At 35.3% G+C, this 17,174-nt stretch overlaps 1 long non-coding RNA gene across 2 annotated transcripts in view; it reads left to right on the plus strand.

The window, feature by feature from the left end:
• Positions 1–17,174, plus strand: part of LOC147915745 (uncharacterized) — a 145,763-nt gene that overhangs the window by 95,537 nt on the left and 33,052 nt on the right. The window contains exon 4 of one of the 2 annotated variants that reach the window (XR_015554176.1): positions 11,964–12,150. The exons of the other annotated variant lie outside the window; for it this stretch is intronic. This is a non-coding gene — a long non-coding RNA (uncharacterized LOC147915745). Of the gene's footprint in view, positions 1–11,963; positions 12,151–17,174 lie in introns of those variants that run through there. 2 annotated transcript variants of the gene reach the window in all.

Genomic DNA, 17,174 nt, shown 5'->3' on the forward strand with positions numbered 1-17,174 from the left:
CATTAATTTGTATTGGGTGCTTTCAGAGACGTTCAGCCAAGTCTTACAAGGAGGGAGGGAGCCAGGGTCAAGTTCACTCGTGGTTGATCTGAACACAGAAAAAGATTTGGTCTTGATAAATGAGCACTCCTGACTCTGACCTCAACAAAGGCACGTGGCTGTCGGCTGTTTGTGGTGAAAGCACACCAGGGCCAGTGTGCACAAAATAGTAAAGGGATCTGAGGGCCTGTGGGTGGAGCTCTGCCAGCATCTGCCATGATCTTTATTATATTCAGCGTGTGTGTGTGTGTGTGCGCGCGCGCACGTGCAAGAGACTATAAGTAGTTCCTGGCCTTGATATGCAGAGAGTTTATGAAAGATATGGATCATCTCCACGTGATTGGATAGGGTATTATCAATCAGGGATAGAAAAAACACTTTAAGGACGCACCTGGGAGTGGTCTCAGTAGGTGCTCAATTATTATTTATTGAACAAACTAATGAATTAATAATAATAATTAGAGCTACTTTCTCATCCCAGTTGAGTTTAATTCTTCTGGGGGCAGGAACTCTGCATCCCTCTTGGGCATCATCTGTGGCAGTATTTTCTGCTCTGTCTCTCAAAATGCTTTGCACATATTAGGAGCTCAAGAACATGTGCTGAATCTCTTTCCCCCTTAGCTCTAGCCATGATCTTCAAATTCCTCCTGTTTTTTTGTCCCCTGATTGTGATTTGGAAAACCTGTAACCAGGGAGGTCTCCAAAGACAAAGGGGAGAATAAAATCTCAATCATTGTGAGCAAATTGGCCTCTTCTGGGCCTGTTTGCACGGAGGTTCTATTGTTTTATACACTCAGAGGAATGCAAAATGATCTCCTGGTGCCACAGGTAGAAGGGAGAAGGCTGAAAATAAACCTCTTTCATTGTCTTCATGTTTCACATAAGTTGGCTTGTTGTGTCTTGTCATAATAAACCTCATAGATGACGATTAATCAGTTTTATATGCAGCAAACTAAACATAGGCTAAAGGTGAGCAGGTAATTTTTCTACAGAAATTTGATTCCTATGGAAAATGTATCTTTGCTTTTTTAGAATCTGCAGCTAACTTCAAATAATCAATGCATGTGATGAAGAATAGTTCTGTTTTCTAAAATTATAACTTGAAGAATTGTAAATCAATCTACTAAGGAAATGAAAATGATAAATGAGCAGTGAGTAATCCAAATGATAAAAAATAGCATTATATTTTCTCAGCAGGACATTCATATAAACATGTTCAGTAAAATATTAACCCAAAATAGAAAGTTACATGAAATAATAAATTAAATTCATATATTAGACTAAGTCATTTTGTTTATTAATAACACTTTGATCTTGTATTCAATACAATACGATTACACAGTTCTATTTTTCGAGTGTAAGTCTATGATAATCTTTTAGTTAAAATTTGATGTTTCTCCCACTGTCTACTAAAATTAATCAGATCTAAAGACTATAAAGCATTCCTATCTTTCCTAAAAATGTGATTGCCATCGATTTTATTAGACAACACACTAGAATAAGATATTTAGTCATAATAAATGCACCTATAATACCATAGGCACAGAATGAATCACGTCTCATTCAAGCATCTTGCGTTTATGCAATGTCTGACTCTTGCTTATCTCTTGGTCTGGCTGCAGACTTGCACTTGTGGCTTGAAACATCCATAGTTCTGGTTTTGCTTCTCTACACTCAGTGCTAGGCAGGATCACCTTTTGGTATCCGGCTTTATCCATTTCTGGCTGTTTCTAGCAAGTTCCCTGACCAGTAGAGCCTGGTGTTTTAGAACCTTACCCTGCAGCAATAGGATTCTTTATAGGCCAGTGCATCTGCTCCTGGAGGTTTCTCCAAAGCTTGGAATGACACCTGGAACACCAATCCTATCTCATTTATTTCTTGGCAGCCTTTAGCGGCTGGTCTCTGGTGGTGCCCTATTGAACTCTCTAGGAGCAGATAAGTTGCTACAATGACCCCTCAAGGTATAATTGTGAGATGAAGCTGGGTACAGTTTCTCTGCAGAGACCCAAAGGAAGCATTCCTCTGAGGCTCCAGAAAGGGTTTTATAGCTAACCTCCGCCTCAGGCTTCTTCACTTAGAGCTGTACTAAGGTGTTTAGAGTCTCTAAGACATGAAAAGAATGGAGACCCCATATGTAATTCTAAGTTACAGAAATATGAAATGGCAAAATAAATGTTAGAAATATTAATAAAAATCTGTTACTCCTAAGAATACTTTAATACATATTATGTATTTTTAAAATTAATTTTGAGTATCCCTTACGCTGTTGCTATGAGCATGTGCTTCATCCACCTATTCTATAGTCAAGCATGGTTTTCACACTTTTCTGAATCAGTGTTTAGATCCAACGGTCTTCCTTAGGCTAACGGGGAGCTCTCACAATCCCTACAGGTGATCTTTTTGATTTCTAATGCAAAGATACCTAAGTTCAGATATCTAGGGCATTAAGTGTATCCTTCAATCACCATAGCAAAGGTGCCACCTTCGTCAGTGATCCTGAGTCAGATATGTTACTTACACTCCACTGTGACTGTGGAGAAATGGCATTCATTTATAGCAAAATTCATGAGAATATTCTGATTAAATTGTTTAGTATTCTAAGAGATTATGCTCCAATCATAGCATGTGACACGATGTCGTTTACGGTCTAGCAAATTTTCTCATTTCCTCTAGTCCCCTTGGCTCGTCTCTTTATGTGTTAGTCACACGTGGTGTTCTGCTAGTTCCCACGCACACTCCGGACATTTGGGCCACCGCACCATTATTGCTCCCGCTTCTAAGAGGATCGTCTACCTCCTGCTCACCTGCAGAACTTCTGGTAATCTCTCAAAAAGAAGAGTAACTGTACCTTTTCTCAGAGTTTATCTAATTCCCAGGAAAATCTCTTGCTCGTCCATGTTACTTTATAGTTGTCTGTATTTTAATCCTTATCACATGATATTGTAGTTATATATCCATTTCCTCTAATGGACAGCGAAGTCTAAAAGGGCCGAGATTTTTCCTTCACTAATCTACATGGCCTTAAAATATAGCACACAGCCCAGTACATTGTTAACTATCAAATATAGTTTATCCATTTTAAGCACAGTCTCAAACAATTGTCATTCAGATTTTTGAGATTATCGTTTGCATTATTGCTTTCACACACTGACACAGTAATTTAGAATAGAGTGTCTCTAAAACCAAATTGCCTGAATTTGAATCCTAACTCCAAATTTTCTGGCTATGCAATTCCTAGAAAGTTAATTACATTGCCTCTGCATTTGTTTCTCATCCTTTTTGTTTACATTTATTTTTATTAGATATAACTGACGTATCACATCATGTAAGTTTAAAATGTACAACATGTTGATTTGATACATTATATATTGCAATAGGATTACTTCCATGGCAACCCTTGCATCACATCACATAATTATCATTTCTTTTTTGTAGTGGGAACAATTAAGATCTAGTATCTTAGCAACTTTGAAGTTTATAATACAGTAACGTTGTCTATAATCACCATGCTGTGCATTAGATCTCCAGGACTTATTTATCTACTGATTGCACATTTGTAACCTTACACAGCATCTCCCCAATCCCTCCACCACCCTGACCCTGGTTAGTACCATTCTCCTCTCTGTTCTTGTGAGTTCGCTTTTTTAGATTCCACATATAAGTGATATCATACAGTATTTGTCTTTTTCTGTTTGACTTGTCTCGCTTTGCATAATGCCCTCAAGGCACATCCATGTTGTTGCAAATGGCAAGATTTTCTTCTTTCTTATGGCTGAATAATATTCCATCGTATATATATACCACATCTTCTTTATCCATTCATCCACTGACAAACGCTCAGGTTGTTTCAATATTTGGCTGTTGTGACTAATGCTGTAATACGCATGGGAATGCAGATATCTCTTTTGATACCCTGTTTTCATTTCCCAGAAGTGGGATTGCTGGATCATCTGGTAGTTCTATTTTTAATTTTTTGAGAAACCTCCATACTGTTTTTCATGGTGGCTGAAATTTGCATTCCCACCAACAGTGCACAAGGTTTCCCTTTTCTCCACATCCCCCCCAACACTTCTCTCTTGTCTTCTTGATAATAGCCATTCTAACAGGTGTGAGGTGATATCTCATTGTGGTTTTGGTTTGCATTTCCCTTACAATTGGTGATGTTGAGCAACTTTTCACAGACCTATTGTGTATTTGAATGTCTTCTTTGGAAAATTGTCTAGTTTCTCTCCCTTTTGTTTAAATGAGATTGCTTTTTTTGGGGGGTATTGAGTTGTATGAATTCTTTATATATTTTGGGATATTAGCCTCTTATCTGATATATGGTTTGCAAATATTTTCTCCTATTTCATAGGTTGTCTTCTCACTTTTTTGATTGTTTCTTTTACTGTATGGAAATATTTCAGTTTAATATATTCCCACTTATTGATTTTTGCTTTTGTTGCTTGTACTTTCAGTGTCATATCAAAAAAATCATTGCTAAGACTAGCCTCAAGGAGCTTTTTCCCTATGTTTTCTTCTTGGAATTTTACAGTATCAGATCTTATGTTTAAGTCTTTCATCCATTTTGAGTTAATTTTCATGAGTAGTATAAGATAGGAGTCTATTTCATTTGTCTGCATGTGGTCATCCGGTTTTCCAACACCATTTGTTGAAGAGACTATCCTTTCCCATTAAGTGTTCTTGGCTCCCTTGTCAAATATTAGTTGACTGTAAATGTGAGGGCTGTTTCTGGACTTTCCATTCTCTTCCATTGTTCTAAGTGTCTATTTATATGCCAGTACCATACTGTTTTAATATTACTATAGCTTTGCAGTAAAGTTTGAAATCAGGAAGTGTGATACCTCTGGATTTGTTCTTCTCTCTCATGATTGTTTTGGCTATTCTGGAGTCTTTTGTAATTCCATAGAAATTTTAGGATTGTTTTTTTCTATTTCTGTGAAAAATGCCATTGAAATTTTTATAGGAATTGCATTGGATCTATAGATGGTTTGGGGTAGTATGGACATTTTAACAATACTAATTCTTCCAATCCATGAGCATGGAGTATCTTTCCATTTGTTTGTGTCTTCTTCAATTTCTTTCAACAGTGTCTTATAGTTTTTATTGTACAGATCTTTCATCTCCTTGGTTAAATTTAGTCCTAAATATTTTATTGTTTTTGATGCTATTGTGAATGGGATTGTTTCCTTTATTTCTTTTTCAGATATTTTTTGATAGTGTATAGAAACACAACTGATTTCTATATATTGATTTTATACCCTGGTAATTTGTTGATTAATTTTTGGTTGAATCTTTAAGGTTTTCTATATATAAGATCATATCATCTGCAAATAATATAATTTTACTTCTTCCTTTCCAATTTGGATACCTTTTATTTCTCTGTCTTGCCTAACTGCTCTAGCTAGGACTTCCAATACCATATTGAAGAAGAGTGGTGAGAGTGGGCACCCTTACTTCTGATCTTAGAGGAAAAGCATTTAATTTTTCACCATTGAGTATTATATTGGCTGTGGGTTTGTTAGGGCCTTTATTATGTTGTTATGTTCCTTCATACCCACTTTGTTGAGAGTTTTTATCACGAAAGGATGTTGTATTTTGTCAAATGCTTTTTCTGCATCTGTTGATATGATCGTGTGATTTTTATCTTTCATTCTGTTAATATGCAGTATCATATTTATTGACTTATATGTTAACCCATCCTTGCATGCAAGGTATAAATCTCACTTGGTCATGGTGTATAATCCTTCTAATGTGTTGTTGAATTTAGTTTGCTAATATTTTGTTGAGAATTTTTCATCTATATTTATAAGGGAGATTGGTCTATAGTTTTATCTTTGTGTCCTTATCTGGCTTTGGTATCCGGGTAATGCTGGCTTCATAAAATGAGTTTGGAAGTGATCGCTCTTCTTCAATCTTTCAGAAGAGTTTGAGGATTCACATTTTTTCTTCTTTAAATGTTTGGTAGAATTCACCAGTGAAGTCATCAGGTCCTGGGGTTTTCTGTGGTGGAAAGTTTTTAATTACTGGTTAAATCTCCTTTTTCATTATTGGAATGCTCCTTAATGCCCTTTGATATTCTTATCTGTCTCTTTCCTGATCTCTTCCCTCCTCTCGGTCATGAAGAACCCCACTCAGTACTCTGGGTGCTGCTGGAGAGAAACAGGCTTCTCCAGCTGAGTCTTGCACCACTAGGGTAGCCAGGCACTCACTCACTGCTGTCCTTTTCCCCTGCAGGAGAGGTTGCCGCTGCCTGGTAGTTTAGCCTTATTCAATGTTTCCTTGGGGATGAGGGGTGCTGGTAAATTTCTTGCTGGTTCCACAGTGCTGTAACTTGTCTTTTTGTTGTTGTTGTTCCACTGGCATCCCAAAATCTCCCCTCCTGGACTTCTGCAATTTCTCTGTCATCTTTGTGGATCTGTCCAGGTTAGCACTCTCCAGGTTTTTTCTCACCCATGGTGAGAGGGGTTGAGGCAGATTCATTTCTCCACTGGTTCCTCAGCCTGAACCAAGGTCTATCTGCCTATTAGCAGACGCACAGGTGGGCAAGACTCCTCTCAGATCCCTTGGTGTATGATGCTGGATCCTGCAATTCTCCCAAGTCACTTTTGTTTCTGAGACAAAAAAGAGGAATGTCTTACACCACCGTGTAAGTAAAGATACTGACTTTACTACTTTATTTCTCATCTTTTAAATGTAATGAATTGACAGTATTCACTAGATAGAAATTTAATGGAGATTCGACATTTTAATTAATGTAAAACTCTCAACACAATGTTTTACAAATAGTAGACTATCGATTAACATTAATTATTTTACTAGTAATTATTTTTCTAGTTGTAGTGAGATGTTTACTCTGGTAATTTTTACTATATGATTTTAAAACAACCTGCTAAATCCACCATTTGTTTCCTATAAAGTTTGCGTGAAAAGTTTTATGATTATCAGGGGTAGAGTCATAGTCATAAATCTAGTCATAAAACCACCTATATTTTATAATTCCATATCAATATAGACCCTAGTTTCAATAGAAGAGCTAATATAAAATTAAAGTCTGGCATATAATTTTAATAATGAGTATAATATGCCTTTGTTTCAAAGATAATCTTATTCTATTAAATTTGTCAATGTTTTGTAATAAGAAGAGTATATCTTACGTTAAAATGATTGTTTCTATTTTGCATCCGTCAAGCTGTCTGTGATGGGCTCCCTGAATAGTGCAATGACTTTCCAAATTTATTTTAAATAAAAATCATAGCCTCTAGGGCTCATCTTAACTCTTTTCCCTTAGCATTCCTTACTTGCTATAATTTTATGATGACTGTTCATGGCTATAATTTTATGGCATTTATTAAAATGAAAATAGCCCTCAAGAGATAAGCCAAGTGAAATAATTTTTTAGAATTAATTTTGTTGCATTAGGAGAAACTGGAAGGAAAATTATTTCCATAATAATTTTAAGAAATAACAGGCATATGTATGATATAAACTTTAAACAGTAAAATTTGTTAAAAATAAAACTCAGATTTTCATGGCCTTTTATATGCATGTATAATTCACATTTAAAAGCATATACTTTCAAGCAAACACAAACTAAAAAAATTTTCTCCAGAAAAATTTCACAAAAACAAATACCAAAGGATAATTCTTTTCATACCGAGGGGAATAATCCCGGATGAAATCACCTTAAAACAGGAATGGAAAGGTAAATGTGTGTGTAAATTAAAGTGGATCTTGATGTATATAATATTAATAATATTGTTATGTGATATATAAAACATATGTAGACATAAAATATATGCTCAAAACTTATAAAAGATGGAGTATGATAATAGATTTAAAGTGTTGTACAGTCACTAATTTGTTAATGAAGTATAAAAGTACTAATTCATAGTAGACTCTAATAAATTTAATATGACTGTTTCAATTCATAAAATATCTAATAAGGGATTAATAAAAGAATGTACAATTAACAAGATAAAGATAGGAACACTAGAACAACTGATAAGTGGAACTAAAATAAAGCAAGACAAAAATGAAAAAGAATAACTTGGCCCCTCAAAAATAAAAATATGGAACATTACTTTCTAAACAGATCAATTATTGCATTAAATGTAAATAGACTAAATAATCCAATTATAAGCTTATGATCAACAAATTAGATTAAAAAATGAATCATATGTTATATGACAAACAGATTCTCCCACATCCCATACCTGACCTTCTAGTCTATATTCCTTTATATAATCTTCCCACCACCTCCCCCACCAAGTGTGGTGAGGACCTGTGTCTTATTTCTAACCATTAGATTATTAAAAAGTTGATAGATATCACTCCATGATTACCTTATATGCATAATATGAATCTCCATCATCCTAGAAGACTCACTCGAGACACACTTCTTGCTGGCTTGATGAGTAAGCAACGTTGGGAAAGCCAATGTGGCAAGGAGTTGTGACCAGCCTCCAGGAACTGCAGGTGGCCTGAAGGAGCTGGGGACAGCCTCCAGCCAAGAACCACGTAGTGTCTAGGGCCCTGTGACATACTGCTGCGAGGAAATGAATTCTGCCAACAGCCCAAATGAGCTTGGAAGTGGATTCTTTCCCAGTTGAACATCCAGTTTAGAATACAATTTGAACAAAAATCTTAACAACAGTCTAGTGAGTCCTAAATAGAGAAATCAGCTGAGCCATGTCAAGGTTTGTAACCCACAGAGAGTGTGAGATAATAAATATTTGTGTTGTTTTAAGCTACCAGGATTTGTTAGACATCAATAGAAAATCCTTATAAAAGAAAATTCTTGAATATAAAAATACAGAGAGATTGAAAACAAAATGTGAGGAGATACATATCAAGCAAATACCAACCCCCAAAATCATTGCACCAAGTGAAATTTAATATAAGAAGGATAAGAGTTATAAAGGAATATCTCATGAGGAAAAAGGGTCATTCTAAAGAATGATATGTCTTAATTTTCTGTACTTAATAATAGCCTCAAAATATATGCAGCAGAAACTGCATATTGGCAAATTCAATAATTGTAGAGGTTTATTCTAAAAGGTTTATCTTAGTTATAGATACAACAAACAAAAGTCAATAGAAATATTGAAGATTTGCAAAACTAATTAAAAAACTTGACATATATAGAACATTGAATGTAATAGCTGCAGTTATATATATTTTCAAGCACATATGAGTGCACCAAAATTAACAACATATTGAGAGTTAACATTATGTCTCATACAATTTCAAAGATTACAATACTACATAGTTGTATGTATGTAGTAATAAACAAAAATGAATTATAAAATTCTCAAATTCAAAATTCCCAAAATGTTTTGATATTAATCCATATATTTATAAGGAAACTATGAGTCAATGAAAAAAATCAAAATAAAATTAAAAACTTTTTTGAATGGAATGATAATAAAATATTGCATATCAAAACTTGTGGATGCAGTGAAACCCATTATAAGAATGAAATTTGTAGTCTCTAATGCATATAATACAAAAAGAAAGATGTGAAACACATTAATACAGGTGCCGTTTGAAGAAGCCAGAAAATGAAGAGCAAATTAAACCAAGTAATTGCAAAAGGAAGGAAATAATTTCTAAAAGATGGTAAATAATAAAATAGAAAACACAGATACAATTAAGAAATTTAAGAACACTAAAGATCGATTCCTTGAATATAAAAATATACGTATGTGTTTGTGTGAGTATACACTCCAAGAATGACTACTGAAGGAAAAAATGTTTGAATATGCTAATTATCAATTATAAATTAAAAAATAGGAAGGGAAGATTCTATAGGCATTAAATATATAACATTAAAGATATTACCAACAAAATGATCTTATATGAAATGGACAAATCCCTTAACTAACCAAAGTCACTAAAATCAAAATAAAAAGAAGTAAAATTTGAATATTCTCATAAATACTAAAGGGATTTATACTAAGAAGAACTTCAGCCCAAGAAAAACTCAGGCTCAGATGTTTCCCAACTTGATAACGTGTTAAGACCAAATTAGCATTACTCCAGGAAAGTTTTGTCTAATATTAGAAACACAAAACAATATAATACACTGTCTTAACAGAATGAAAGCAAATAAAAAAATCATAATACATAGAAAGAGCATCAGATAAAAGTCAACACCTGTTAATAGTTTAAAAAGGAAAACTATCTTCGAACATTTATCATTAATATGATAAAATATATTTTGTAAATAAAAAATATCTACAAGAAAAAAACTTTCACAAACATAATTCTAAATGGTAAATATTGAAAACTCTCTCCTCATGGTCAGGAATGAGACTGAGATTTCCACTACATTCGTACATTGTATGAGATATTATTTTTTATTTTATATTTCTATATAATGCATCTTAATTTTCAGAGATGTTTTCTTTACTAAACTGCCTAAATTTCTCTTTTAATAAAGAGCTTCAAGTGTTCCCATAGTGAGTTTGTTGCCCTGTTTGGCTACAGTTGGGCCACATAGTCTCTTTCCATCTCTCACACTAACTCCTTCTTTTCCATTGGAATCACCCTTGTGCAAGCAACTTTCAGGACATCACTTGTAGTGAAAATAATCTATGATTCCCAATATAGGATTCTATCCACATGTATTCTGACTTGCCACAGTAACTTAATGACTAAATTTTATAAAGTATTCCTAGCCCCTAGCAAAACTTATTACATTATTTTCTGTGTACATTGTAATAGGGATTCTCACCATTGACTTGGGTGGCTACATAAGATGAAAAAAAACAAGCCTACATTAAAAATAGCGAACACCATGAATATTTATTCACCAAATAATTCATTAACTTGACACATTTATGGTGAGTATCTACTACATGGTGAGTGATCTACGCGTGCTGGAGACATAATTGCAGACCAGTACATGTTCACCCACCATGGAGTTTACCATCTGTTATGGTCTGAATTGTGTCCCCTCCAAATTCACACATGGAAGTCCTAACCCCCCGTGCCTCAGAATGTGACTGTAATTGGAGACAGGGCCTTTAAAGAGGTGATTCAGTTAAAATAAGGCTGTTAGAGTGGGCCCTAATTTCATCTGACTGGTGTTCTTCTCAGAACAGCAAATTGGGACACACAGAGAGAGCCACAAGTGTACATTCACAAAGGAAAGGCCATATGATGACACAGAGAGAAAGTGTCATGTGCAAGCCAAGGAAAGAGGCCTCAGAAGAAACTGAACTTCCCAACACCTTAATCTTGGACTTCCAGCCTCCAGAATTCTGAGAAAATAAATTTCTGCTTTTTAAGCCACCGAGTCAATAACATTTTGTTATGACAGCCCTAGCAAACTAACAAACCACCTAACAAAAACAGGAGGATACAATAAATCAAATAATCACAAAAATATATGATTATATACCATGGTAAGTGTTGATATGACAAAATACAATGTGCTGTGCAAGCACGTTTTAGGAAGAACTGATGTATCAGTGGATAGTGTAGAGTTATCTAAATAAACACCAGTGGAGCTAAGAGCTAAAGATGAAGCATGGAAGGCAGAGAAAATGTTATGGCTCAAGGAACAGTGTGTACCAATACCTGAGAGGAGAGTGGGCCTGGTGTGAGGCATTTGAAGACTAGAATGCCTGCAAGTAGGAAGAGGGAGAGGATGTGAGTTGATGCAGGAGAAATAGACAAGGCCAGGTACGCAGGTCTTTGGCAGAAACATGTTAGCTGTTCACCCCAACCATGTCATCATTTGAGAACACATTTAACTGTATTTCCCAGGATCACTTGCAGTTATGTGTGACCATGTGATTGAGTTCTGTCCAGTGAAATATGGGGTGGGGGTGGGAGGATGGCAATGATGTGTGCTACTTCCACGACTGGGCATCAAATGTCACGCTTCATTCTCCATGTTCTTTTTACATCTGCAGCCTAGATTCCAATGCCTACTGATGTGTATTAAAGATGAAAGAGCCACCTGCAGCCTGTTTCCCCAAATGTCAGTGAGAAGTGTTCTTCCTCTTCTTGCCAGTATCAACCTTCTGGGCCCTCATTGGACCCAGTTATGAGCATGATAAGTAAATTTCTACTGTGTTAAACCACCAAAAGCTGTGTGTATGTGTGTTTGTTATTGAATAGTGGTTAATCTACCTTATTAATTCCAACACTATGTCATGGATTTTTTTAGTAAGATCCAAATTAATGCCATCGAGTAGGCTTAAGCAAAGAATCAATATTATTCTGAAATGCTTGCTATAAAGATAACTCAGGTTGTCATAATTAACATATATATACAGTGTGTGTATGTACATGTGTGGAGGGGGGTGGATGACTAAAGTTGATACCAATTTAGACATTCTTAGCAAGTCTGGAGCGGGACGTTATTAGATTCATTTAGGGTGGTGAAAGGAATTTTTGGAACTGAAACTAAATATTTAAAATAGTTTAGCTTCAGAGATGAGGCAGAGGGATATTCAGAAGGAACTCCAGTTTTCTGCACCTAGCCAAAAATACCATCAAATATCAACTAAGCCCACTTTTTCTGAATGTGTGCTTGCTTTGGTTATAATATATGACCATATATCTAAAAATTGAGGATTATATAGTAAACATAATGTTTAATTTTGAAATGATTTAAAGTGTTTCATGTAGCTATGTTAATTTTTACAGTTATAGATATAAGAATAATTTTCTTTGTGATAATGTCAAAATTTCTATTTTATTTCAGTTATGCTATAGTCCTAGATTTTATGTTTATCTCACTTGGCATAGATACATGTACATTTTCCTGGTGTTATTTTTTACCTTTAAATGGTATGAGAGAGAGTGTTGAGTGTGGAATGTGTTCAACATTTGTACAAAAAACCATTCCATGAATGCTGTGTTTGTGCTTCTAGAAAAAAGATAGTCACTTAATTAAAAATACTGTGAAAGAAAATGTAAAAATTCAATCAAAATAGTGCCCAGTCACCTATATAAATTATATAATCAATTAAAATACATTTAAAAAGATTTAATCAGGTGTACTACTGATGATATATATATCTGTATATGGTATTGTTTTCAATGGACTAAAGAAAATTGGTTTTTATAATTTGGAGATTCTTGGCCCATGTGAAATTAGTTCATGGTACTTGTTTTTCAAAATATTGCCCACTTAATTAGGATGACTAATGACATTATAGAGTTTATAAATAACACATATGTCATAGATTCAAAGGCATTAATATATACTTCAATTAAAAATAAAAATACATTTATCCTTAGGGACAGATATCCTCAAATCTGAGTGCACTTTTGGGCTGGCTGAGGGCCTTCAGGGGTCTGGTCACTCAGTGTGGTGGCCTCTCTCAGGAGGTTGGTCACCAACTCTCAAACAAGCCAGGACAAGCCCTGGCCCAGGAGTGCCTCGTTGTATCATGAGCACAGCCCACCCATCCTCTAGGGTAGCTGTGAGGCTCCAGTCAGATAATGTACTTGGAACCTGGTGTCAAGCTGCCAGGACAGCAGGCTGGGGGACACTCGTCCTGGACAAAGCAGCTTCTAGAAATATGAAGAAATGGAGGCAAAGTGAGGTCAAAATAACTTGCTCCAGGTGATGTCAGCATCATGGTAGAGTGAGCTCTCCCCTTAGACTCTCCCTCCCTAAGATACAACAATAAGGACATCCATATACCAACAGAGGGTGTTCACACAACATAAAGGTGTCTGAGAGACTCAAGCAGCCTTACATATGAAGGTGGACATGCTGGAACCCCAGGATGAAGTGGGAGAAAGTAAGGAGAACTCCTCTCCATCCCCAATGGCAGTGACCCCAGGACCAGGACCACATGGCTCGCAGAGAGAGAGGAGAAAGGGTAGCCTTCGGCGGGAAAACCATCACTCTCCAAGTTGCCTCACAGCCCATGGGAAAGTCCCCATACGGAGGTGACTGAACTGTTGCGGGGGTGTCTTCATCAAGCTAGCACCCTAGGAGAGCAGATAGCAAGGGAAGAGTGAGAAGCCCCCAAGATCAGACAGGCAAAAGAAAGCACCCTGCCTGGTGCTTCAGCTCAGCCAGTCAGCCACAGCAACTGCAGATCACAGCAGACTCAGAATAAACAACTCTTGACCCCACCCAATGGCAGCAGATGGAAGCTGCAACCAGATACTATCACTACGAGGAAAAACAAACCCATGCCGTCAAACGGTATGCAAAAATATATTATATATCCAGACCAGTAGGAAAACGAAAGCACCAGAAATAAATCCTGAAGGCACAGAAATTAATAATCTAAATGACAGATAATTCAAAATACCTATCATAAAAAAGCTCAATGAGTTAAAAGAAAATATTATATAGAAAGCGCAATGAAATCAGGAACTTCTTCACAAAAGAGATTGAAACTATAAAGAAAAACGAATCAGAAAAGTTGGTGATGAAAAAGACAATAGAGGAGATAAAGAAAATTCTGGAATCTTTAAAGAACAGAGCTGACAATATGGAGGAAAGAATTAGCAATATAGAAGATAGGAATGCAGAAATGCTCCACATGGAGGAGAAGAGATAAATAAGACTAAAAAGAAATGAAGAAGTTCTCTGAGAAATATCTGATTCAATTAGAAAATGCAACATAAGGATTATAGGTATTCCAGAGGGAGAAGGGAGGGAGAAAGGAGCAGAGAGCTTGTTCAAAGAACTAATAGAACTCCCCAAAAAGTTCAAAGAAATAAGAGAACTTCCCAAACCTGGGGAAGGAGCTGGAAATACAAGTGAATGAAGCCAATAGATCTCCTAACTATATCAACATAAATAGGCCCTCTCCAAGGCATATAATAGTAAAGCTGGCAAAAGTCAAGGACAAAGAAAAAATATTAAGGGCAACAAGACAAAAAAAAATAATAATAACATACAAAAGAACTCCTATAGGCTCACAGCAGATTTCTCAGCAGAAACCTTATGTGCTGGGAGAGAGTGGAATGATATTTTCAAAATTCTGAAAGACAAAAATTTTCAGCCAAGAATACTCTATGCAGTGAAAATATCCCTCAGATATGATGGAGAAATAAAAAATTTCCCAGATAAACAAAAGCTAAGAGAGTTCATTGCCACAAGACCCCCACTACAAGAAATGCTCAAGAAAGCTTTCATGCCTGAAAAAAAAAATAGAAAGGGGATACAAAGCTTTGAGCAAGGAGAAAAATAGGTAGACAAAATCAGAACAATTGTGGCTCTCTATCAGAACAGATTAGCAAACACTTAATTATAACATTGAAGATAAAGGGAAGGAAAACACCAAAAATAATTATAACCTCATCACATTAACCACAAACTCACAACACAAGATGGAATAAGTTATTATGGTAATGACTTAGAAGGGGAAGAGCAAAGGGATGGAATCAACTTAGTCTAAGGAAATAAGAGACCATCAGAAAATGAACTATCTCATCTACGAGTTTTTTTATACACACCTCATGGTAACCACTAAATTAATAATCAGAACAGAGACACATATGATAAATAAAGAGAAAACTAAGAAAATAATCATGCAGAACTACCAAATTGAATTGGTAATCTGAAACACATGGGATGAGAAACAAAGGAAATGAAGAAGAACTGGAAAATAAGCAATAAAATAGCAACATTAAGGCCTCATGTATCAATAATCATTCTAAATGTAAATGGATTGAATTCACCAATCAAAAAACATAGAGTGGTAAGATGGATTATTAAACAAAAATCAACAATATGCTCCCTCTGGGAAACACATCTCAGCTCTAAAGACAAACATAGGCTCAGAGTGAAGGGATGAAACATGATATTCCAAGCAAATGGCAAGCAAAAGCAAGCAGATATAGTCATACTTATACCCAACAAAATACACTTCAAGATAAAAAAGATAATGAGAGACAAAGAGGGGCAGGGTATAATGATAAAAGGTACCTTCCAACAAGAAGACATAACACTTATTAATAAATATGTATCTAACACAAGAGCACCAAAGTATATAAAGCAACTATTAACAGACCTAAAGGGAGAAATTGACAGCAACACAGTAACAGTCAGGGACCTCAATATCCCACACACATCAATAGACAGATCACCCAGACAGAAACTCAAAAAGGAAACAGTGGACTTAAATGAAACACTAGACCAGGTGGACCTGATAGATATATATAGAACATTCCATCCAAAAACAGCAGAATACGCATTCTTCTCAAGTGCACATAGGAGATTCTCAAAGAAAGACCATATGTTGGGAAATAAAGCAAGCCTCAATAAAATTAAGAAGACTGAAATCATATCAAGCATTTTTTCTGACCACAATCATATGAAAATAGAAATCAACTACAAGAAAAAACCTAGGAAAATCACAAATATGTAGAGACTGAACAACATGCTACTGAACAACCATTGGATCAATGAAGAAATCAAAGGAGAAATCAAAAAATACCTGGAGATAAATGAAAATGAAAACACAACATCTTATGGGATGCAGCAAAAGTTGTACTAAGTGGTACTAAGAGAGAAATTTACAGCAACAAAGGCCCACCTCAAGAACAAGAAAAAACTCAAATAAGCAGTCTTACACTATTCCTGAAAGAACTGGAAAAAGAAGAACAAAGCCCGAAGTCAGTAGAAAGAAGGAAATGATAATAGGAAATGATAATAATCAGAGCAGAAATAAATGAAATAGAGACCAAAAAAAAAAAAAAAAAGAAAGGATCGATGAATGTAAGAGCTGATTATTTGAGAAGATAAACAAAATTGACAAACCCTTAGCCAGATTCACTAAGAAAAAAAGAGAGAAGACTCAAATAAATAAAATCAGAAGTGAAAGAAATTACAAATTATAATACAAAGGATTATGGGAGAATACTATGAAAAGCTATATGCCAACAAATTGGACAACCTAGAAGAAATGGATAAATTCTTAGAATCATACAACCTCCCAAAACTGAATCAAGAAGAAATAGAGAATCTGAATAGAACAATCACAAGTAAAGAGATTGAAAGAGTAATCAAAAAACAAAAGCCCAGGACCAGATGACTTCTCTGGTGAATTCGATCAAACATTCAAAGATTTAATATCTATCCATCTCAAACCATTCCAAAATATTGAAGAAGAAAGGAAACTTCCTAACTTATTCTATGAATCCAA

The sequence above is a fragment of the Ceratotherium simum genome, chromosome 13 (genome assembly GCF_057802395.1).
Source record: "Ceratotherium simum simum isolate JZ-2026a chromosome 13, ASM5780239v1, whole genome shotgun sequence".
NCBI lineage: Eukaryota > Metazoa > Chordata > Mammalia > Perissodactyla > Rhinocerotidae > Ceratotherium > Ceratotherium simum.